Genomic DNA, 24,933 nt, shown 5'->3' with positions numbered 1-24,933 from the left:
TGGTCAAGTCTGACACCGACAACCAGAATCCAATTCCAGGCTGGGACTTCTAGTATGCCATCATGTGATGTGCCTGACACCCCTGAAGCACCATTTGACGAGACTTGGTGGCCTTGTGCCCACTGTCATGTGGAATCACCTTGATACTGTTGTGTAATAAAGTTGTTTCTGATTTGCAATGAACCTGTGCTTCACTTAGTTATGTGTGCCGTCTGTCTTCACACATCTGACATTTGGTTACCTCACTTGTGGGCTTGTTAGCAGTGACTGTGGAAAGGTGTGGTTTCTGTGTATTCCACTGTATATTTTGCAAACATCTTTGTAAGCAATTTGTCACATGTCCATGGTGAGTATGTGTTGTGGTGCCCTATTGGTGTGTCTCCCTCATAGGTGTCACATCAACATGAGTCACATTACGGTAATGACATTGCTGTAGTAGTTGGTATGCACTGTGTACTTCGGCATGTCATCATCTCCATGACACATACCAAGTTTTAATCACAACATAGGCAAGTATAGTGTAATAGTGAGTTTATTTACATACATGTGCGGAGATAGTGCTGTAGATGAGGTTTAAAATCCAAAGTTCCCAAATGAGTTTGAAGTATTGGTAGGTGAAATGCCCAGAGTGAAGTCCCCATTCATCTTCTACATTAGTACAACATGGACCCTCCGTGTCATGTTGGGGAGTTGTGCAACAAGGTGAACGCTTAGCACACAAAGACCAATATCCAAAATAGGTTCTGGGTTCCTGGGGGATGTGCACGGACAACTGTGGTTCATTTGTCCTTCTTCGGATGACCCCTCTTCTTCTTCTGGGGGGGATCCTCAGGTGCAGGCGTCAACGTTGCATTGGACTCTCCACCCGATTCATCCTCCCTCCCTGTGGATTTGCAGATGTTGTTGCAAGAGATGTTGTGGGCACACAGGTAGGTGTAGACATATTTCTGCTGTTGTGGCGGAGACAAGTCAATATGTCGCTTAGCACACCAGTAACTTTGTCCCACTGGCTCCATGTGTGCATGATGGCCATCCTGCTCCTGATGCATGTCCTTGAGGACCCCACTACCTGGCTGAATCCTCCGGTGCTATCCTGGTACGCATCTATGATGCGTACCAGTTGGGGGTCATCAGACAGTCTAGGCCCCTCTGCAGACCGTGACCTCGGCCTAGCACAACTCCCACCACCCCTAGACAAACAGGCTGGACCTGTGGTGGCAGGCCCAGTTGACCTGGGGCCCCCTTGGGTGTCATCGTTCGTAGCTCCCTGGGTGGCTGGTGTCCTGTGCTGTTAGAACTTGGTGTCCTAGGTCTGTCGGTTTTGGCGGTGGGGTTAGGTCTGTTGCAAGATGTTGTTGGCCTGGCTGCAGGGGGTGCAGGTGTTTCTGATGGTGGGGCTGCAGATGACTCACACCGGAGGTGCCAGGTTGATCTTCGTCATCCGAAGAGGACAGAGCCAGATCCACACCAGAGAGCTCATCCTCCACCAGAGTCTGGGACAGGGACTCCTCTTCACTTGCTGCTCTTTCCCCAATAGCACCTGTGTTTTGATGAGAGAGACATTGTCAGTTATGTTACTACATGCATCAATGGTTAACCTATGTATATTGTAACAGGGAGGGAAGGAGAGGTATTGATACATTCATCTTGCAATGGGTAGTACTAACAATGAAGGAGGGGGCAAGGTATCACTCATCCTGTGCAGTCATGGTATGCACATGATTTCATTCCTTAGTACATTTCCTCCTATACGTATACAGGAATGGGGCGGTGCTTCTTGGATTGCCACCTCAGTGCACTGTAGCAGCATTTACTTTGGATCACCATTACTGCAAATATGATGTGCCTCCACCTGGAGGTAGACTGCCTGCTTTCCCAGTAGTGCCCAGAGGAGATATTTGCTCTAGGATCACATGGGGCTACAACATGTTCACCAACAGTGACCGGTGGATGAGTAGCTTGATCCACACACACAACATCTTTGTTTGTAACTTCATACATCACAATGTTCAACATTTTTCCTTTGCCTTTGTGTGTTGGGTGTGATTTTTGACTCACAGCACTTGAGCACAGACAAACACTTTCAGTTTTCATCTCTGGGCACTGCAGGGGAACCAGCCAGGTTACCTCCAGGTGGAGGCACAGCATATTTGCAACAATGGGGATCCAATGATGCTGCTGCTACAGTACACTAAGGCGGAAAAGCATGATATCACGCACTACGCATGTGTACATATGTGAGGCTTTCAATGGGGGCAACATAATGAGTAATGAACCAGGTTGCACAGATAGAGTGGACCATTCACCCCTCCTAGTTCTTTGTAACAATGTTTGATATACATGACATTTGCAACGGGACTTCAGGGTGCATGCCTCAACACTGCATTGCCTTCAGTCAACACAGACAGAGATTGATATTGTGGAAGCACATTGTCCTGCCAACATGAAGCCTTTCAATGTGCATGTAGATGTGTGCACAAACCCAGCTTATGCATGGATTTCGTGGTACATGGTCATTGGTACTCAAGGGCCATCAGATGGCTGACACAGGAGTGTAATCCCTGTTAACATTTGACTCTGCTTTCCTGTGAGGGGGTGTTTCTGTGCTGACAAGATGGCTGACAGTGGAGTCCTGGTGTTTGCTGGTGGCCAATTCCCAGTAGGGCCTTGTGCTCCCACAACATAGCCCAGTCCAAGGGTCCCTGCCAGGCAATGTCCACCCCCTGTGATCTGTGGATGGCTCAGTGTGAACTTGCTGGGCCATGTGGGTGGGTATTGTGAGTGACTGCAACTTCCAGCATGCTCTGGGCTACACCCCTCTTCCCAGCATGCCCTCCCTTCCTTCCTTCTGACCCTGCTTCCCTGTGAGGGGGTGTGCCTGTGCTGACTAGATGGCTGACAGTGGAGTCCTGGTGCTTGGTGGTGGCCAATTCCCAGCAGGGCCTTGTGCTCCCCACAACAGAGCCCAGTCCCAGAGTACTTGCCATCCCATTTCAGGCCCCTCTGAGGTGAGCATTCTTCACAGAGGTGTTGATGGTGCAATTGTGAGGGGGGTCATTATCTGTGACAACAACCCCATCATGCTTTTGTATACACTCACTTCACCAGCACACCCACTATTCCTTCCTGTTGGTCAGCTGCACTGTGAGATAGTGGTTGTGGTGGCAGGGATATCTGACACAGACTGACAGTGTTTACTCAGATTACTGCCTCTGCCTTCCCCTATTTGTTGGTAGGTTTGTACATGTCATGACACACTTACAAATCACTATGAGATGGCCATTATTGTGTTTGTGTGACTAGCATACACTTCTTGGGCTAATTGACTTTTGTTTACTATGCTTTTGCTATCAGTACATGGTTTCACTGTCCCCTTAACAGTGATGGTTGTGTATTGTGACACAATATTGAGTATATTTGTTGTGTATTCACCAGGCTCTGGTATGTCTGCTAGGCCATGGATGCTCTCTGGTGGGGGGAGGTCCCGCACCTTCTCCTCCCAGGCCCTGAAGTAGACTGGTTTGGCAGGAGGGCCGCCGCCAGTGCGCTGACTCTAGGCATGTTCCTTCTGGAGGAGCTTCTTGTCCCTCCTGCGCATGTCATACCACCTGTTCTGGATGTCGGTCTTTGTGCGAAGCACTGGTGCTTGTGCGTTCACCTTGTCCATGATCCTGTCCCACATCTTGGTTTTCTGTGACATGGGGGACCTTTGTACCACGGTACCAAACAAATGTCCCTCGTTACCTCATCTACCAATATTTCTAACTCTGTGTCTGTGAACTTTGGATTCTTCTTAGGGGCATGGTGATGGGTGATGGTGAGGAGTGATGTGGGTGTGTGGGTGCAATTGAGGGTGAGTGGGTGGGTGTCCGTTTTGGTAGGAGTATGTGTGAGAGCTTTTGGAGGGGTGTTGATAGTGTGTGGGTTGTGTGATGGGTGAGTTGTGTGTGTGCCTGTGGTTGGTGTCTCAAGTTGTTCTGTGCTGGCTGCTCTGTTGTATTTGCAAAGGGTTTCCTTTTTATAGGTGGAGGTGTGGGTGTGTCTTTGTGATTTTTTAAAATTATTATTTATTGACATTGTCATAGCTTGACTGGTCTTTTTTTGTGTTTTTGCCATTGTTTTTTGTGGGCATGTAGGAGACGTTCTTCTGACCAAGTCGGACGCTCATGTTAGCTTGTGCGGGATGCTCCGTGCCTTTCACGCTGATTGTGTTCTGTGTTGCATGCGAGTCGATCGCGGTGGTCTCTCTCGCTTTAGGTACGTTTTCGGGCATTGTTGGTCGTGCAGCTTGGGCTCCGTGAGGATCGGTCGGGTTTCATGCGTTTTGCATCGGACTGTGCTTGTCGGACATCGCGGGTACGTATCGGTTAGGTTCATTACGGGTTTGTGTCGGTCAGTGTGGCTCATGTCCTTTTTCCGGCCGGATAGCTGATATTTGTATGGCTTGGTCGTACGGCTTGTTTTCCGTATGACTGGGTTGTAGGTCACGGGCTTTACATCGTACTGCTTGGGTAGGACGGTGCCTGTAGGTGTCGGCCAGACTCAGTTCCCCGGATGAGTCGGTCGGGCCAATTTCAGAACAAAATCGGAATCGACCCCCTAGAAGTAATGTATATTTTAACAAATGTAATAAATACATTTGATGTAAAAAATGTAAACATACATATATAAAAAGTAATATATAAATGCATATTTATTTTAAAACAATGAATAAGCAAAGATTTTGATTTATTTTAAAATGTTATGAATATAGACACATTTACAAATAAATATATATATATTTATATACATACACCTACAACATAAAATCTAACAACAAAAACATTATATTATAAATTAAAACATTAAAATATTCAATATTTTTTAAACTTAGATTTTGAGTGCAACAGAAGGGAAAATATTGGCTAGTGTAGGAGTAAAAATTACTATTCCCTCTCCAGTGAGTTCAACAGTAGGGAAAGTATTGGATAGCGGAGGGGAAATAATTACTTTACCCAATCAAGTAAGTGCAACAGTAGGGAAAGTGTTGGATAGCGGAGGGGAAATATTTACTTTACCCACTTCAGTGAGTGCAATAGTGCGGAAAGTGTTGGATAGCGTAGGGGTAAAAAGTACTATTCCCATTCAAATTACGGCAACATTAGAGAAAGTGTTGAATAGCGGAGGGGTACAAACTACTATTCCCACTCCAGTGAGTGCAACAGTAGGGAAAGTGTTGGCTAGAGCAGAGGTAAAAATTACTAGTCCCACTCCAGTGAGTGCAACAGTAGGGAAAGTGTTGGATAGCAGAGGGGAACAATTTACTATTCCCACTCCAGTGAGTGCAACAGTAGGGAAAATGTTGGATAGCGGAGGGGTAATATTTACTTTTTCAACTCCAGTCAGTGCAACAGTAGGGAGAGTGTTGCATAGCGGAGGGGTAACATTTACTATTCCCACTCCAGTCGGTGCAACAGTAGGGAAAGTGTTGGATAGCATAGGGGAAAAAATTACTATTCCCACTCCAGTGAGTGCAACAGTAGGGAAAGTGTTGGATAGCAGAGGGGTACAAATTCATATTCCCACTGAAGTAAATACAAAATTAAATACAAACAAAAAATCAACTGCAATACAAAAAATGTTTAAAACAAAAAAGAAAACATATATAAAAATAATAAAAATTACAAAAAATAGAAACATTTTGTCATTCTAAAAAACTTACCTGCAAACATTATTTTATAAGTATTTTAAAAAAAATCAAACAAATAACTATATTTAATAGAAATCGTTATTAATCAAAAACATTAAGGGGCTGATTCCGATATGGGAAAATGCATTCCGAATAGCTGTACGGAGCGTATTTCCCATACGAATCATACACCTTCAAGTTCCCCGTACGTACGAGCAAGTATGATCCAAATCCAAAGCAGATCCCCATGCGAATCGTACCAAACACCGTACGACGCAACAATACATACCATTTGTGTCCGGGTCACGCAGTACGCTACGTCCGTACGTAAACAAGCAGCAGTATCCGGCCCAGCAAGTACGATTCGTCTCTGCAACACTCTGTACGACCCTTTTTCTACGGGACCTGAAAACTGCCGTAACAGGAGAGTCCGGCTTGAACCGCACCCCGGTACGCAACATACACGCCATGAACCCCATCGTTCGTGAAATCCCAGTCCTGTACGCCTACGACCTGGCGCATAGAAACTGACGACGGCACAGACGGTGAGTACAACGTACCTCAACAACACAAGTGTACCAGTACGGTGCGTCATGCACGCTCGCGTATACCACCATTGCAATAGTGATACAAGCCGCACACACGCCGCGAATGTGGGGGTAAGGTGCGTCACATGCGCTCGCGTATGGCACCATTGCAATAGTGATACAAGCCGCACACATGCCATGAATGTAGGGGTACAGTGCGTCACATATGAGGGGTGGGTGGATATGACTCCCAGCAGTGACCAGACATATGGGGGTGGGTGCAGAGGACACCCAGCAGTGTCCATACATATGAGGGGTGGGTGCAGAGGACTCCCAGCATAGGCCTACAGTATGGGGGTGGGTGGATATGACTTCCAGCAGTGTCCAGACATATGAGGGGTGGGTGGATATGACTCCCAACAGTGTCCAGACATATGAGGGGTGGGTGGATATGACTCTCAGAAGTGTACAGACATATGAGGGGTGGGAGGATATGACTCCCAGCAGTGTCCAGATATATGGGGGTGGGTGGATATGACTCCCAGCAGTGTCCATACATATGAGGGGTGGGTGCAGAGGACTCCCAGCATAGGCCTACAGTATTGGGGTGGGTGGATGTGACTCCCAGCAGTGTCCAGACATATGAGGGGTGGGTGGATATGACTCCCAGCAGTGTCCAGACATATAAGGGGTGGGTGCAGAGGACTCCCAACAGTGTCCAGACATATGAGGGGTGGGTGCAGAGGAATCCCAGCATAAGCCTACAGTATTAGGGTGAGTGGATATGACTCCCAGCAGTGTGCAGACATATGAGGGGTGGGTGCAGAGCACTCCCAGCAGTGTCCAGAAATATGAGGGGTGGGTGGATATGACTCCCAGCAGTGTACAGACATATGAGGGGTGGGTGTAGAGGACTCCCAGCAGTGTCCAGACATATGAGGGGTGGGTGGATATGACTCCCAGCATAGGCCTGCAGTATGGGGGTGGGTGGATATGACTCCCAGCAGAGTCCAGACATATGAGGGGTGGATGGATATGACGCCCAGCATAGGCCTACAGTATGGGGGTGGGTGGATATGAATCCCAGCAGTGTCCAGACATATGAGGGGTGGGTGGATATGACTCCCAGCAGTGTCCAGACATATGAGGGATGGGTGCAGAGGACTCCCAGCATAGGCCTACAGTATTGGGGCGGGTGGATATGACATGAAGCAGTGTCCAGACATGTGAGGGGTGGGTGGATATGACTCCCAGCAGTGTCCAGACATATGAGGGGTGGGAGCAGAGGACTCCCAGCATAGGCCAACAGTATTGGGGTGGGTGGATATGACCCCCAGCAGTGTCCAGACATATGAGGGGTGGGTGCAGAGGACTCCCAGCATAGGCCTACAGTATGGGGGTGGGTGGATATGACTCCCAGCAGTGTCCAGACATATGAGGGGTGGGTGCAGAGGACTCCCAGCAGTGTCCAGACATATAAGGGGTGGGTGGATATGACTCCCAGCAGTGTCCAGACATATGAGAGGTGGGTAGATATGACTCCCAGCAGTGTACAGACATATGAGGGGTGGGTGGATATGACTCCCATCATAGGCCTACAGTATGGGGGTGGGCGGATATGACTCCCAGCAGTGTACAGACATATGAGGGGTGGGTGGATATGACTCCCAGCAGTGTCCAGATATAAGTGGGGTGGGTGCACAGGACTCCCAGCAGTGCTCAGATATGGGGGGGGGCATTATCATCATCATACCACAACTACATGGGTGTATGTGTACATCCCTAACCTGTGAGTGTCCTGATAGTGCCATAGCAACACATCACCTACAGCAGTGTCCCACTACACGGAGGATGGATTTCTGTCACACAGTGTGTGACACACCACATGTGGGTGTGATGTCAGATCCCACATGCATACCCACCCATGGAGGTTGCAGGCAACCTACACACCCTACCATCATGACACAATAGTGTATAGTTATGTAACAGCCCACCAAACAAAGAGAGCGAAAGGGAACACACACTGTCATGTACATCCCTGGGCTGATATGAATGTCCAGTTGGTGGTCAGACCACCAACATGTACTCTCTCATGGAAGGAATAGGGTTGAAACCCCATAGATACAATGCACACAATTGTGAGTCATGTGCATAAATACCCTGCATAACAAATCCCAACATAGGGGTAGGCTGTGATTACACATCTGCATAGTGGGGAAAAGGGTGAGTGTGTCCATGTAGGTATTTGTACATACTCAAAACACAAGTACAGTGAGTAGCATGGATGGCACAGACTAATGAGCAGTAGTCATCTGTGAGCAGGCATGGCCATTGCTGAAGGGAACGTTCAACAAACTAGGAAATCTGCACACATGTCAGCACAACAATTGTGCAACTATCTGTAGTGAAGATCTCATGTGTCACTGAGGAAGGAACACTCCTTGGGACAATGTCTGTGGGCAAACTGAACACACACAACTAAAGATTAATTTCAGAGACATTGTGATGGCACATAGATACCATGGTCCACCTCATTACCATCATAAAATAGACATCTTTTCACAACCCCAAAACATTACCATGACACCAACTCCTAGGCACACAGCACCTAAAGCAAGTACCTGAAATGCAATAGTTTAAAATGAAAAATAAAATGATTTATTCAGCTCCAAAGGAAAATGATTTTAAAAATGAGTCCCGGCTTAAACAAGGCCAATGGCCAGTCCACGTTAAAGTCTGGTTGGGGGACATTGGGGAGGGCGTCGACCCCAAACTTGCCTGCACATGATGGAGCTAAAGGGTTGTTGACCCGTGTGTGGCATCATCTGGGTCAAGGCCAGGCACCGCAGGGACAGGTGAGGGAAGGGTAGGTGTTGTGGGTGCATGGGGGGAGGAATCTTCCTCAGTGGCTTGTGCAGCGCCAAAGGTGGAAATAAACTCAGCGCTGCACACTGCTGCCAGACCACCACCTGCACCCGGGGACACAATGGGAGTGGAGGTAGAGGGCTATGAGTCTTGCAGACCTTGTCTGTGGCTATGTGCCTGCTGTCTGACCCCAGTCCCTGTGGGTGTGTGTGCATCCCTCTGAGATTGCATGCCAGGACATCTGCGCTTACACTTTGGTGGTGGTGTGCTGGTTGTGTCCGTTGGTGTGCGTGATCTTGTTCGTCTGCGTGTGCTCTGGACAGGTATGGGAGAGGGGGGTGTGGATGGGTCCAGAAGGAGGGGGGACGGACTGCTGCACGAGGGAAACTGCTGCCATCAATGAGCAGTCCAGGGACGATAGAATCCGACGTTGGTCAGACATCATAGCTGACATGCCCTCCATGAATGACAACAACTGTGTCAGTATTGTAGTGTGGCCATGGAGGACAGACAGCATTGAACCTGAATCTGACAGATTAGGTGCACAGACTCGGCACTGAGGGCAGCAGGGGAGACAGGGGCAGGGGCTGCGGTGCCGGGACGAAGGAGACATGGGGGCAGCATGGACAGAAGGGACCCTAGCAACTGGGAGGGTAGAGATGGATCTGGAGGAGGCAGGGACAGACACAGTGATGGTAGATTATGTTGCCGCATATTCCCCCTCCTCCTGGGAGTCAGAAGCCAAGCCGTCCGCATGGTAAGCAGTGTCGCCTTCCAAAGGTCCGGCCCCCTGACTCCCCTCACCCTCCGTGCCACTGGCTCCCTCCGACTCCTCAGCTGTGGTGGCACTGTGGCTGGGTCCCTCCTCTTGGTCCGTGCTCAAGTCTCCTCCTGTGTCGGTTGATGATGCTGTGGGCAAGGAGAAGAAACAAAAATTCATCAGTCACCTGTACACATCTGACACATGAGCACAAAATCAGTTGGTCACACTGCAAATCATGGCATGCATCATGAGTAACAGCCAGATAGCTCAGCACATATTTGAAACTAGTACTGCACAGTTGGTATAGACACAATGCTACTTGGACACAAGGATCCCAAGAACACACCAGGCCACAACTTGAATGAGAGTTACACTGAGAAGCTTCTGTTCGTTTACAGGAGAGCAGATCTATACAATGAAGTGATGCCACCTCAAGTTCACAAAGAAATAAACAGCTGTGGTGCCCATCAGGGCAAACTAACACACCTCACTCCCTAAGGTGACACCACACTCAGAGCCCTGTAAGTACATTTGGGTGAAAACTAATGTCACAAATTGTTGGCACTCTTCTTGGGACTCACCATACTTCACACATTCAACATGTATTGAATGTGTTAATTCGCCATCTTGTGAAGAGAACACATATGTGCCTGCATGAAAGATCTCTCACAAGGAAATGCCACAAAAAACATAGACAAATTCATTGAAACAGCTGGCACACTTTAAGATGAAACACTGTTAGAAACAAATGGCGTAGCACATTTGCCATATACATGGTCCAACGGAGGTCTTGATGGCTTGACACACATTAGTCTGTACAATTGACAACAAAGCAGTCTCAAGCACTCAAGACCACTGTGGGGACATGTCCATGGAGATCAAGGCACAACATTAATCACTAACACTGGCCTCCTTCAGAAGCTGCCTGCTTATTCCAAAACATTGCAAATGTTGTTTTGTGTGCACTACCTTGTGAGACAACTATAATGCAGGCACATAAATATAACCTACACAATTTGTCATATGAACACATTCAAAACATAAACAACTCTTAACAAGTGTTGGGAGTGCCAAGGTACATTGATCAATGTGAGACAACTTTAAAAGTGTCAGTCCTCACAGGGGCATTGTTAGAATTGGGGGTCTCTGGTTGGCACAGGTGAATACTTATGACAAGCAGGGACCCTCTCCTCTAGTCAGGGCAAGGGACTTACTCTTAAAAATAACCCCTGCTCACCCTCGAGGCAGGGTGGCGCAAGCAGACAAGGCTAAACTTCAGAGCATTATGGGTGAAGCATTTATGACCACATATAGTAATTCAATGATACACCACAAATGGACACCAGTCTAGTTTTATATAAAAAAATAGGTATTTTTATATAAGTTTAACACAAGACCCAATAGCTTTTAAAAATAGGCCACAATACTTTTCAAATTCAAGGGTTCTTTAAAAATGCGTATTTCTAGGGTCCATTCGAGTCGCGCTGACTGTGCGCTTCTGTTGGGGCTGATCGTAGCACAAAAAGAGTAAAAATGAACGTTACGGACCCTCTGGTCCGGTGCGCACACAGTCTGGGGCGACTCTCACAGTACCTTGTAACTTGTAGTTCTCAACGCGGATGGTGCGGCAGTTGTAGGGGTCCCAGGAGCGTGCGTGGGCTCTTCTCTGGTACGGGCCCGGCTTGGTTAGATGCCTCGGTTCGGGGCATCTGAGCGGGGCTGCAGGGAAAAGCGGACGGTCCGGGTCGTAGAGGCTTCACAAAGCGGAGCGGGATGCGTGTCATGCCTTCGAGCGGGGATGCCAATCCGAACCCAGCGGCGCAGTACGGAGCGGCCGGTACACTTCGAGCGTATGAACCGTACTCTTCAGTGCGCGGCTGCGGGTTCGGTTTCTGGAGCGCGGTGCCAGGGGAGCCGGTACGCTTTGGACTAACGGGGAGGATTCTCCTTGCGGGACGCTCCGATCTTCAACTGCCAGCGCAGGGGTGGCGAGGCGAGCAGTGCAGCTCACTGGGGGAGGGTGCAGCGGGGTGCGGGCGGCCCGGCAGTGACGGTGCGAGCTATGGCTCATACAGAGCGGTGTCACACGGTGTGGGGTGGCCACGGACACGGCTGCAAAGCGAACAGGGTTTCGAGTCGCACTCCGATTGCGGCTCCAGCAGCAGGGGAAGTCTCGGGCAATGTCCAGCGGCACTTGAGGCAGGAGGAGTCCAATATTGCTGGGACTCCGTTCAGGGGGAAAGCTCACCCACAAGCCCTTGGAGATTGTTTAAAGAGGCACAAGTAGATAAAAGTTCTTTCAATCTTTTCCTCTCCTCTCGCAGCAAGGCACCCACCACAGGCCAGTCTCCCAGGTCAGAGACAGTACTCCTCCTTGTAGCTTTTCCAAGTCCTTCTCGTCGGACAGAGGTTCTTCTTGCTTCAAACAGGATCTAGGGCCAGATGTAGGTAATTCTATTTTACCGATTCATAAATACCGAATTTTACCGATTCGGTATTTATGAATCGGTAAAATAAAAGAAGGGAGATTTAGGTAAAATCGGTAATTGAATTACCGACTCTGTAAAAATCGGTATTTACCGAATCGGTAAATACCGATTCGGTAATGCCCATTGATTCCTATGGGCATTGAAACCCATAGGAATCAATGGGCAATACCGAATCGGTATTTACCGATTCGGTAAATACCGAATCCAGCAAGGGTGCAGGGGGTGTCACTTTGACACCCTCTAGCACCCCGAATACAGGCATGTGTGCCATGTTGCACACAGACATGCCCTAAGGGCATGTCTGTCTGTCACATGGCATAGGTGTGCATGCACACATGTGCATGCACACCTGGATTCGGTATTTTACCACCCAATTGGATTGGGTGGTAAAATACCGAATCTGAAAGGCCTTTGGGACTCAGAAGAGTCCCATCTACATCTGGAAGTTACCCAATCGGTAAAAATACCGATTCGGTATTTTACCGATTCGGTACATTTACCGATTCGGTAAATTTACCGAATCGGTAAAATTGGCCCCATACATGCCAATTCCTAAATACCGGTCGATAACGGCCGAAATCGGCCGTTACCGACCGGTATTTGGGCTCCTACATCTGGCCCCTAGTTTCTTAGGAGGAGGGCTCCAATATTTATACTGCATTTCTTTTGTTCTTTGAGGCCAGGGGGCCTTTGCCTTGTTCAGTCCAGTTCTTGAGCACTTTGTTGTGGTGACTCTGGCTTGTCTTTTCAGTGTGCAGGGCAGAGACATCAGACGCTCCATAGGAGGTAAGCCAGCATTGTGGTGGCAGAGCACAGCCCTATTCAGAGTCAAGGGACAATCCTCCCAGCCATCCTGGTGTAATCTTTCTATTCACCTCCTGGCTGCCCAGACTGTCTCCTGGAATTCCCCAGCCCTGTCAATCACACAAACCAGACATCAGATACACATCAGAGCAGAGGCGGGCTGAAATAGATAGGCAAGCAAATACCAACTTTCTAAAAGTGGTATTTGCAAACACAGAACATTAAAATAAACTTTGCTAAAATATGTATTTTATTATTCTGAGTTCAGGCATACCAAACTCGAATTTCTACCATGTTCCCTGAGCCTGCTAGGATTATAGAGTGTAATAATTCCAGCAGCCCAGTCTGGCCTATGAGATCAGGTAGCCTTACAATAGTGAAAAACGAAAATGGCTGTAATTCACTATTAGGACATGTCACACACATCAGGGTTTGTCCTACCTTATGCTTACAATGCACCCTGCCCTTGGGCCTACCATAGGGGCGACTCACATGAAGTAAAGGGAAGGTTTTAGGGGCTGGCAAGTGTGTGCACTTGCTCAGACAGCATGACAGTACCAGACTGCACGCCGGTTCTGCAATGGCAGACCTTAGACACTTTTTACAAGGCTGCTTCTGTGGGTGGCACAACCTGTGCTGCAGGCCCACTAGCAGCATTTGGATTTACAAACCCTGGCACTCCTGGTGCACTTTACAGGGGTCTGACAGTAAACCAAATAAGCCAATCATGGAAACCAATCACATATACACTTTGTACAGGGAGCACTTGCACTGTGGCACTGATTGGCAGTGGCACAGTGCTCTGAGCAGCTAACACCAGCAAAACATATGAGGCACAGCAGCAAAAAGTGAAAGGGAGACTCACGCCAAGGTGCCAGGTCTAACAGGCATCTATTACCTGATCATACAGTTGCTAGCACGTAAGACCCACTGGCTGTCATGTGAAGTGGCCCACATGTCCCAAATCAGGACAATGCTTAAGCTAATGGGCCTGCAATTGTGAAGAACACAATCATTGCTGCATCGTGGACACACCCTTATCCCCAGGCAAAATGTCAACACAGTAGTGTGCACAATAAGACAAAACAGCGTTGCACCGGAACTACAAACATGTGGCAAAAATGAATTAGGCACAATGATGTCTGGAAACAAATGACATAGGCTGTCAAGCCCCAAATGAAAGCACTGCCCACCATCACAGGGGATGGGCATGGTGAAACATCGACCATCCAATTCTCACACACAGGTCACAACTGCCAAGGCCAAATCAGGCAGGCCCATTCGACCTCTCCTGCACAACACCCCCATCCCTCAGTCAATGTGATAGATACAGCTCAAGAAGTGAGAACTCAGAATCGGGGTAACAAAAACTGTGCAGCAACATTTAAAAAGGTAACCCAAGCTCACCTTGTGGGGCTGCCAATACATATTAGTCACAAACAACCAACAACAGATTGTTGTGAATAGGCACACAGGCACTGCCCAGTGTGAGTATGCACAAGCCAAATTGTGGATCCATGTCCAGTGGGAACATGTAGCAGACACAGGATACATACAAACTATGCCAGGGACCAATGCCACTGAGGCAGACCCATGCTGAAACCACATAGAATGGGCACAGTTTTGGATGACACACATGATTAGGAGGCCAGGGTGTCTCAGGGGATTGTGGTGGGCACACTGATCCGTGGTTCTGTAATGAGCTGACTGTTACATTAAGAACTGTCATGGCACAATGCATATTTCCCAAATAATGTACATCATGTCTGACTACACAACATGGGTCATGCATGCTGCAAGGGTGTGCAGGTAAAACCTCACACTCCAATGTTGAAACGCATCATCAGTGCAAACAAATGTGAATCCCTAAGACAGTGCACAGGTTATGGCACAGGCAAGGTCCCAAAACATGTATCAAAAGAAATTCCTTTCTGTGTCATTAACTTTCACTTATGTGACCAACTGGTCTACACACTAATCTTACTTAACTAGTGTTCAAACCGTGACTTTAGGTAATTATTGCTGCACAACACTGTAATTGCTTGTGTCTCTCAAGATTTTATTCTCATAAAGTTAAAATCATTTTAATAACACTAATAACAAAACATTTTTACAAACATTTACTCAAAAAACAATCCTTCTCTAATACATAAAATAATGCCTATTATAATTATTTCTCAAAGATAAGAAGTTGTCAAAAAATTAAAATTCATACATTAAAATATAATATTCTAGCATCGAAAATACATTGGTTGAAGAGAGTCCCTTGTCGACGCGTTTCGATGCTTTAAGATGTTTATGCACCTTCTTCAGGACAGACTTATATGTTAAAACAACTGATCTTCATTCTAAAAACAAATATATGCAATTAGTAACTTTTATCTGATTGAGAGCAAATTACATTCTGTACAGTGTTGGGCACGATTTCTACCGTGTCACTTTCTATATTTATAGTTGTATTTAGAGATCAATCTTACTTGGATTACCATGACATCAGTTTTCTCTCTATGCGGTTCCACTCTAATGAGGATTAATCAATTTTTGTTCCTCCGCATAGGTTGGATAGATGTCTATCAGTCTCTTTATTTTCTAAAACAAGGAGGATATACCCATCAATGATATTGTCCCTTCCCTTTCCCTTGTCTAGAACTAGAGCGAGGGATATTTTTGTTCACACTTACATAAAAACGGGAGAATGATCTTCCTCGTGTCTGAGGCGTTTCTTCCGTCTTTCAATTTGCGCAAGGTCTCAAGTCGATAATTACTTGATTTAGGCCTGTGAGAGAACATGATATTGAGGAATGTCTCTCACTATTAAGATATCAACTTCCATCTATTTCATATAATGCTACATAATTACCACATACCTTTAGGCTGATATGTGTGGTCACTGTATTTAATTCGAGGGCGGGTTTTCAATTCGTCCTGGGGATTTCTGCATAAGATTCCCGCATGCGATTATTTCAAGGATATCTTTAACTCCAACTATCTAGATGGGCTATAGGTAGTTGGAGGTATAGTGCATAACATCACATTTTCCATAACCAGTGAGAATACATCTACATATACATTTACAGCATTACTGACTTTCTGTCTATATACATGGATTTACAGTACATTTAACACATGCAGTATTGCTATCACTTGATATCTACATGATTAAGTATGCAGTATATTCAACATAGCATACACTTTTAATCCTGGTCTACCAAAGAGGCATACATTACTTGACGTTATCTATGTTATCACTTGGTATCTACGGCTACATCAGCACTTCTATACCAATTACTGAGACCCCTCACTGGTATTGGTCTCATTAGCACTTATATGCACGTTCTTTGGATCCCCGATTGTTGTTATAACCTCGTTCTTACTTACTCCTGATGAGCACTACTTGGTCACAAATAAACAGAAGAACTTTATTTAATTAATCTTTCCCATTCTTCACGCCAGTTTAGTCCTGAATAATATGTTCTAAACTTCGGCATGAAGAACTGCTCCCTAAGTTTGCGTTTTTTATTCATATCACCTCCTCTCGCAGATATTTTAATTTTCTCCAGGATATACCACTTAAAATCATCAATTCCATGTTTAGCAGAAATCCAATGATCTACCAGTGGTGCATTCTTTTTCAGATTTTTGAGTGTTCCGTGAGTGTCTGGCGCATCTCTTGTCCGGTTTCGCCCACATAACATTTATTGCAAGGGCAAATGAGCAGGTACACCACATTGGATGTACGACAATTCACGTGGTCGTTCATCCAATGGGAAATACCATTTACCTCCAGCCTGTTTGTTTTTACAATATTTTTGCAGTGTGAGCAGGTTCCACATGGCAAATTGCCTCTAATGGGAATGTTATTTATTACATTTCTGAGTCCGGAGGATTTTGGTTCACGAAATGTTTGCACTAGGTGATTCCTGATTGTTCTATTCCTCCGGAAGGCATAGATTGGCTTTGCCATAGGTACTGAACCATTTTTATTAAGTATGGACCAATTTTTGTTAATGAGATTTTTTTACTTTATTGCTAAAGCTGTTAAAATCAGATACTATTATTTAATTTTTTTGCTCTTTAGACTTTTCCCTAGTTTCAAAAAGACTGTCACGGTTATAATATTTTGCACGTTTGTACGCTTCTTTTATTAGGCGTTTGGGATACCCTCTCTGGGTCAACTTGACCTTTAATGTTTCAGCATGTTTTTCAAAATTTTGCCTGTCGCTACAATTGCGTCTTATCCGCAAGAATTGGCTGAATGGTATGCCATCTTTTTGGCAATTCGGGTGATAACTAGTGTGGTGGAGGAGGGTGTTCCTGTCTGAGGGCTTAACATATAGTTCTACATTCAGGACACCTTCCTTTTCTCTGATCTTAATATCTAAAAAATCCACCGCATGCTGGCTTTTAGTTGAAGTAAATTTTAGATTGGAGTCTCCACAATTTAACCATTCCAAGAAGCTGACTAGGTCTTCTTCCAATCCCTCCCAAATAAAGAAAATATCATCTATAAACCTGGACCAGTGTTTCACATTTTCAAAAAAGGGACTCATCTCATTGTAGATATGTTGTTTTTCAAATTTTCCAACATATAGGCATGCCAGGCTGGGAGCACATGTGGCTCCCATACTGGTACCTTTAGATTGGCAATAGTAGTCCTTCCTGAATAGAAAAATGTTATTTTTTAAAATAATTTCTATACAGTCAATAATGAAAGTATTTTCTGCTGACAAATCTCCCTCATCATTTTTTAAAATTTCCTCCATCATTCTTACAGTATCTTGCTGCGAAATATTTGTATAAAGAGATTCAATATCTAAACACACCAGCCATTGTGTGTTTTTATTGAACTCAATCCCCTCTATTTTGGAAATCATGTGTGTCGTATCTTTTATGTATGACGGTAGAAGAGCTACTAAGGGTTGAATAAAATGGTAAACATATTTACTTAATGGTTCAGTTAATGATTCTATTCCTGATACAATAGGACGCATGGGTGGGTCTTCCATGCTCTTATGTACCTTCGGTAGCCCATATAGGGCTGGTACTTTTGGTTGGTCATTTATCAGGAACCGATATTCCTCATCACTAATGATACCATCTTCTTTAGCATAAGTGACCATATCTGTTACCTTCTTCTTGAGGTTAACCCAATCTGTGACACTAGATGGTTTATAGTGTGTCCTATTCTCCAATAGTTTTAACATGCGTTGGTCATAATCATCTGTTTTCATTATCACGATACTACCACCTTTGTCCCCTGGTTTTATGGTTATATCTTCACAGGCTGACAGATTTTTAAGTGCTTCCCTTTGCTTTTTTGATAAGTTATTGGGAGTCCATGTTTTGGTGTCCAGTAATTTTTCTAAACCACTTATAACCACTTTTTCAAAGGTATCCACTTTCTGGCCTACCATCCCTATATTGGGAGTCCAGGTGGATGGGGGTTTGAGGCCGGATTTATTATTCGTTTCTCTTTCCTCTTTGCCTTCAAAAAAATGTTTTATTCGAATCTTCCTAAACAAATCTCTGACATCTCTTTCTATTGCATATCTACACCCTTGTGTGCTGGGGGCAAAACCTAATCCCTTTTCTAAAACACTAACTTCATCAGGTGCCAATACTTTGTCTGAGAGATTTATGATGGGGGCTTTATTGTGGTTGGTGTTCTCTATTCCCAATCTTTGTGGCTGCGAGTTCGCATGTATGGTCTCCTCATTGTGTTTCCCGTTTGGGTATAGCCAGGACGTCCCCTCCCCCGTGTCCTGAACCCCCTGGGTTGGCGTCTCTGTTGTTGACCTAAAAAAGCTGTCGAATATTCTCTGCTGTTGCCAGCTTCCCCATCTCTTTGATCTTTTCTATTTCTATTGTCATTATTTCTCTCCCCTTCTGAGACTGAGCTGTTGTATGAAGTACCAGAAAAGATTACATTCTTTTTAAAGTATCTGTTCTTGTTGTAATGAAACTGTTTGCCACCATATTCACTTGTTGCTGGCTGATCGTAATAATCTTTCTGAATATAGGGATAAACAGATTCAACCCTATAGTTAGCTATATCTTTTCTTAATTTGTTTGATTTCTTGTTGATCATGTATTCTTGATGGCTGCTAATATCATCTTTAATCTCATCTAATTTTTTCTTGGCATCATCGAGGGCAGTACTTTCGTTGAGTTCCCTTTCTAAGCTCTCGATCTCTTCTCTCTCAATTATTATTATATCTTGGGCTGTCTCTATTATCAATAACATCCAATCGTGACTGCAGCGATTCGCGATGAGTGTCTAATTCACTTTAAACTTTTCATTCGTAACAAATAAACCTGGCTCGTTCATAATTTGAAGCCCCACAGGTATAACTCCCTTTTTGCAATATTGGATGATAAACTCTGAATGCAATTCAGTGCGGATCATCTTTTTCTTTAAGTGCCACAGTTTATTCTATCTATCATCATCCTTACTAGACAGAGTCATTGAGTTAATGGTTTTGGAGCTACCCCCTGTCAGTTTCTTAAATTGGTCTTCAGAGAAGCCAAAGATCTTCAAAGTTTCCATGGTTTTGCACACGTACTAACTCTCCAGCTGCAAGAGATGTAACAACCTTCAAAAGAAGAGAGTTTCCCAGAGAACCAGAAAGGACTGGGTGTCAGACAGTATCAAAATAAATTCCTTTCTGTGTCATTAACTTTCACTTATGTGACCAACTGGTCTACACACTAATCATACTTAACTAGTGTTCAAACCGTGACTTTAGGTAATTATTGCTGCACAACACTGTAATTGCTTGTGTCTCTCAAGATTTTATTCTCATAACGTTAAAATAATTTTAATAACACTAATAACAAAAAAAATGTACAAACATTTACTCAAAAAACAATTCTTCTCTAATACATAAAATAATGCCTATTCTATTTATTTCTCAAAGATAAGAAGTTGTCAAACAAATTAAAATTCATACATTAAAATATAATATTCTAGCATCAAAAATACATTGGTTGAAGAGAGTCCCTTGTCGACGCGTTTCGGTGCTTTAAGATGTTTATGCACCTTCTTCAGGACAGACTTATATGTTAAAACAATTGATCTTCATTCTAAAAACAAATATATGCAATTAGTAACTTTTATCTGATTGAGAGCAAATTACATTCTGTACAGTGTTGGGCACGATTTCTACCGTGTCACTTTCTATATTTATAGTTGTATTTAGAGATCAATCTTACTTGGATTACCATGACATCAGTTTTCTCTCTATGTGGTTCCACTCTAATGAGGATTAATCAATTTTTGTTCCTCCGCATAGGTTGGATAGATGTCTATCAGTCTCTGTATTTTCTAAAACAAGGAGGATATACCCATCAGTGATATTGTCCCTTCCCTTTCCCTTGTCTAGAACTAGAGGGAGGGATATTTTTGTTCACACTTACATAAAAACGGGAGAATGATCATCCTCGTGTCTGAGGCGTTTCTTACGTCTTTCAATTTGCTCAAGGTCTCAAGTCGATAATTACTTGATTTAGGCCTAAGAGAGAACATGATATTGAGGAATGTCTCTCACTATTAAGATATCAACTTCCATCTATTTCATATAATGCTACATAATTACCACATACCTTTAGGCTGATATGTGTGGTCACTGTATTTAATTCGAAGGCGGGTTTTCAATTCGTCCTGGGGATTTCTGCATAAGATTCCCGCATGCGAATATTTCAAGGATATCTTTAACTCCAACTACCTAGATGGGCTATAGGTAGTTGGAGGTATAGTGCATAACATCACATTTTCCATAACCAGTGAGAATACATCTACATATACATTTACAGCATTACTGACTTTCTGTCTATATACATGGATTTACAGTACATTTAACACATGCAGTATTGCTATCACTTGATATCTACATGATTAAGTATGCAGTATATTCAACATAGTATACACTTTTAATCCTGGTCTACCAAAGAGGCATACATCACTTGACGTTATCTATGTTATCACTTGGTATCTACGGCTACATCAGCACTTCTATACCAATTACTGAGACCCTTCACTGGTATTGGTCTCATTAGCACTTATACGCACGTTCTTTGGATCCCCTATTGTTGTTATAACCTCGTTCTTACTTACTCCTGATGAGCACTACTTGGTCACAAATAAACTGAAGTACTTCATTTAATTAATCTTTCCCATTCTGCACGACAGTTTAGTCCTGAATAGTATGTTCTAAACTTCGACATGAAGAACTGTTCCCTAGGTTTGCGTTTTTTATTCATATCACCTCCTCAATTCCATGTTTAGCAGAAATCCAATGATCTACCAGTGGTGCATTCTTTTTCAGATTTTTGAGTGCGGGCCGGTGTTCCGTAAGTCTCTGGCGCATCTCTCGTCCGGTTTCGCCCACATAACACTTATTGCAAGGGCAAATGAGCAGGTACACCACATTGGATGTACGACAATTCACGTGGTTGTTCATCCAATGGGAAATACCATTTACCTCCAGGCTGTCTGTTTTTACAATATTTTTGCAGTGTGAGCAGGTTCCACATGGCAAATTGCCTCTAATGGGAGTGTTATTTATTACATTTCTGAGTCCGGAGGATTTTGGTTCACAAAATGTTTGCACTAGGGGATTCCTGATTGTTCTATTCCTCCGGAAGGCATAGATTGGCTTTGCCATAGGTACTGAACCATTTTTATGAACTATGGACCAATTTTTGTTAATGAGATTTTTTACTTTATTGCTAAAGCTGTTAAAATCAGATACCATTATAATTTTATTTTTTTGCTCTTTAGACTTTTCCCTAGTTTCAAAAAGACTGTCACGGTTATAATATTTTGCTATGCAGTGAATGTCACAGTAAGCACAATGCAAGTGAGGACTGAACACACATGAACTACATCATGCTCTGCATGAGAGACGCCACAATGTACACCCCCTGGGACACTCTCAAAACCACATTGCATGTCTGTCCCACCAATACACAATGCTGATTGTGACACTCACACGACAGGTGCACAGTCAAAGGTACTGCAGTCAGCACTCACCTGCTCCCCTGGTCTCCCATACAGCTTGCTATACTGTGGTAGGAGGGCATCCAGCAGGCCCTGGTTTTCCTCATCAGTGAATGCTGGTGCCCTCTCTATCGTATGCGACATAAGAGTCCAGGGAATGCAGAGACAGCAGCAGTGTGGTCCACTCCAATGTTGTGCAGGCAAGTGCTCTCTCACAGCCACATGCAGCCTTAAATCAGTGCTGCTGAGGGGCTTTCAGTCTCAGGAGTACAGTGTGATAGGCCAGATTACTTTGCATCCTACGTTTCATCCAATCCCTTTAAACATAGGGCCCTGACACAGATTTGCATGGTTCAAAATTTGAGCTTCAGTTCCACAACAATTTCGCAACATTGTATATTTTTGACCAACTGACTTATGCAGGACACCTGTAGCACACACTCAAATCTCAGTATCCATGACAACCAGCCTGCATTCAGGGCTTACTACTCGTCCCCTAGGTGTCCCCTATGTATATTTTGCGATTCACACACGTATACGGTGCGTTTCACGTCGCCTATGGCACCTTTTTAATGGTGAGACGCTGCACACACACGCACGTAATGTCGGAGTACGGTTCGCTCGCATATGGCGCAATTAGAATAGTGAGATGCTGCGCACACACGCACGTAATGTCGGGGTACAGTTCGCTCACGTATGGCACGATTACAATAGTGATACGATGCGCACATGCATGGAAAGTAGGGGTACGGTTCGCTCGCGTATGGCACAATTACAATAGTGATACGATGCGCACACACGCACGGAAAGTAGGGGTACGGTACTGGCGTATGGCACAATTAGAATAGTAAGATGCTGTGCACCCACGCATGGAAAGTAGGGGTACGGTTAGCTCGCGTATGGCACAATTACAATAGTGATACGATGTGCACACGCACGGAAAGTAGGGGTACGGTTCGCTCGCGTATGGAACGATTAGAATAGTGAGACGCTGCGCACACATGCATGTAATGTCGGGGTATGGTTCGCTCGCATACGGCACGATTAGAATAGTGAGATGCTGCACACACACGCACGTAATGTCGGGGTATTGTTAGCTCGCGTATGACACGATTACAATAGTGATACGATGCGTACACGCATGGAAAGTAGAGGTACGGTTGGCTCACATACAGAACGATTAGAATAGTGAGACGCTGCGCACACGCGCACATAATGTCGGGGTACGGCTCGCTCACGTATGGCACGATTACAATAGTGATACGATGCGCACATGCACGGAAAGAGGGGTACGGTTCGCTCGCGTATGGCACATTACAATAGTGATACGATGCACACACTCACGGAAAGTAGGGGTACGGTTTGCTCGCGTTTGGCACGATTAGAATAGTGAGATGCTGTGCACCCACGCACGGAAAGTAGGAGTACGGTTTGCTAACGTATGGCATGATTACCATAGTGATACGATGCACACACACACGCACGGAAAGTAGGGGTACGATTCGCTCGCGTAGGGCACGATTAGAATAGTGAGACGCTGTGCACACACGCACTTGTGAATGCAGGGGTACGGTGCGTTTCACACAGTGCGTTTTTCACGCATTTGTGAAGGCAGGGGTACGGTACGTTTCACACGGTGCATTTCACATGCATTTGTGAATGCACGGGTACGGTGCGTTTCACACGCTCACGCATGGCACCATTACAATAGTGATGCGAGGTGCACACATGGCAGGGATGTAGGGGTATGGTTTGCTCGCGTATGGCACAATTAGAATAGTGAGACGATGCGCACACACGCACGTAATGTCGGGGTACGGTTCACTCACGTATGGCACGATTACATTAGTGATACGATGCGCACTTGCACGGAAAGTAGGGGTACGGTTTGCTCGCATATGGCACATTACAATAGTGTTATGATGCACACACATGCACGGACAGTAGGGGTACGGTTCGCTCGCGTTTGGCACGATTAAAATAGTGAGATGCTGTGCACCAACGCACGGAAAGTAAGAGTACGGTTTGCTCACGTATGGTATGATTACCATAGTGATACGATGCGCACACATGCACGGAAAGTAGGGGTACGGTTCGCTCGCGTAGGGCACGATTAGAATAGTGAGACGCTGTGCACACACGCACTTGTGAATGCAGGGGTACGATGCGTTTCAAACAGTGTGTTTCACACGCATTTATGAATGCAGGGGTACGGTGCGTTTCACACGGTGCGTTTCACATGCATTTGTGAATGCAGGGGTATGGTGCGTTTCACACGCTCATGCATGGCACCATTACAATAGTGATACGAGGCGCACACATGGTCGGATGTAGGGGTACGGTTCAAACAATGATGTGTATCAAGTTCTTTTAATTTCATACTTACATGTCCAGGCCCTAGGTGTGGCAGGCAGTGATATAGCCCCGGGCATCTGATCTTAATGCATAATTGATGTGTGCTGACATGTTAACACATGTCATGTGTGATGTGCCACTATGTGGTACACATAACCTTTACACTTGGCACATCAACACTGGGATGGCACAGTCATCACTATGGGCACCTGTCTCATGATGCCAGGGACCGGGGCACTTTGACACTTGACATTTCACGCTTAGCATGACCCTATGTGACTGGGACCGGTGTGTGTTATGTCAAACCTTGAGCTTGTTGTTTGTATTACGTAAACTGCACCTGCTGTTGGTGCATCTAACATAGGTCTGTGTTGAGATGGGGAATGGTTTCACATGTACGCTCACCATGCCACATGTGCATGTCTACGGCGTTTGGGTCTGATGGCATCAGGCATCAATTTTCC

The sequence above is a fragment of the Lissotriton helveticus genome, chromosome 3_1, assembly GCF_964261635.1.
Source record: "Lissotriton helveticus chromosome 3_1, aLisHel1.1, whole genome shotgun sequence".
Classification (NCBI taxonomy): domain Eukaryota; kingdom Metazoa; phylum Chordata; class Amphibia; order Caudata; family Salamandridae; genus Lissotriton; species Lissotriton helveticus.
Note: the sequence above shows the minus strand (reverse complement) of the source record.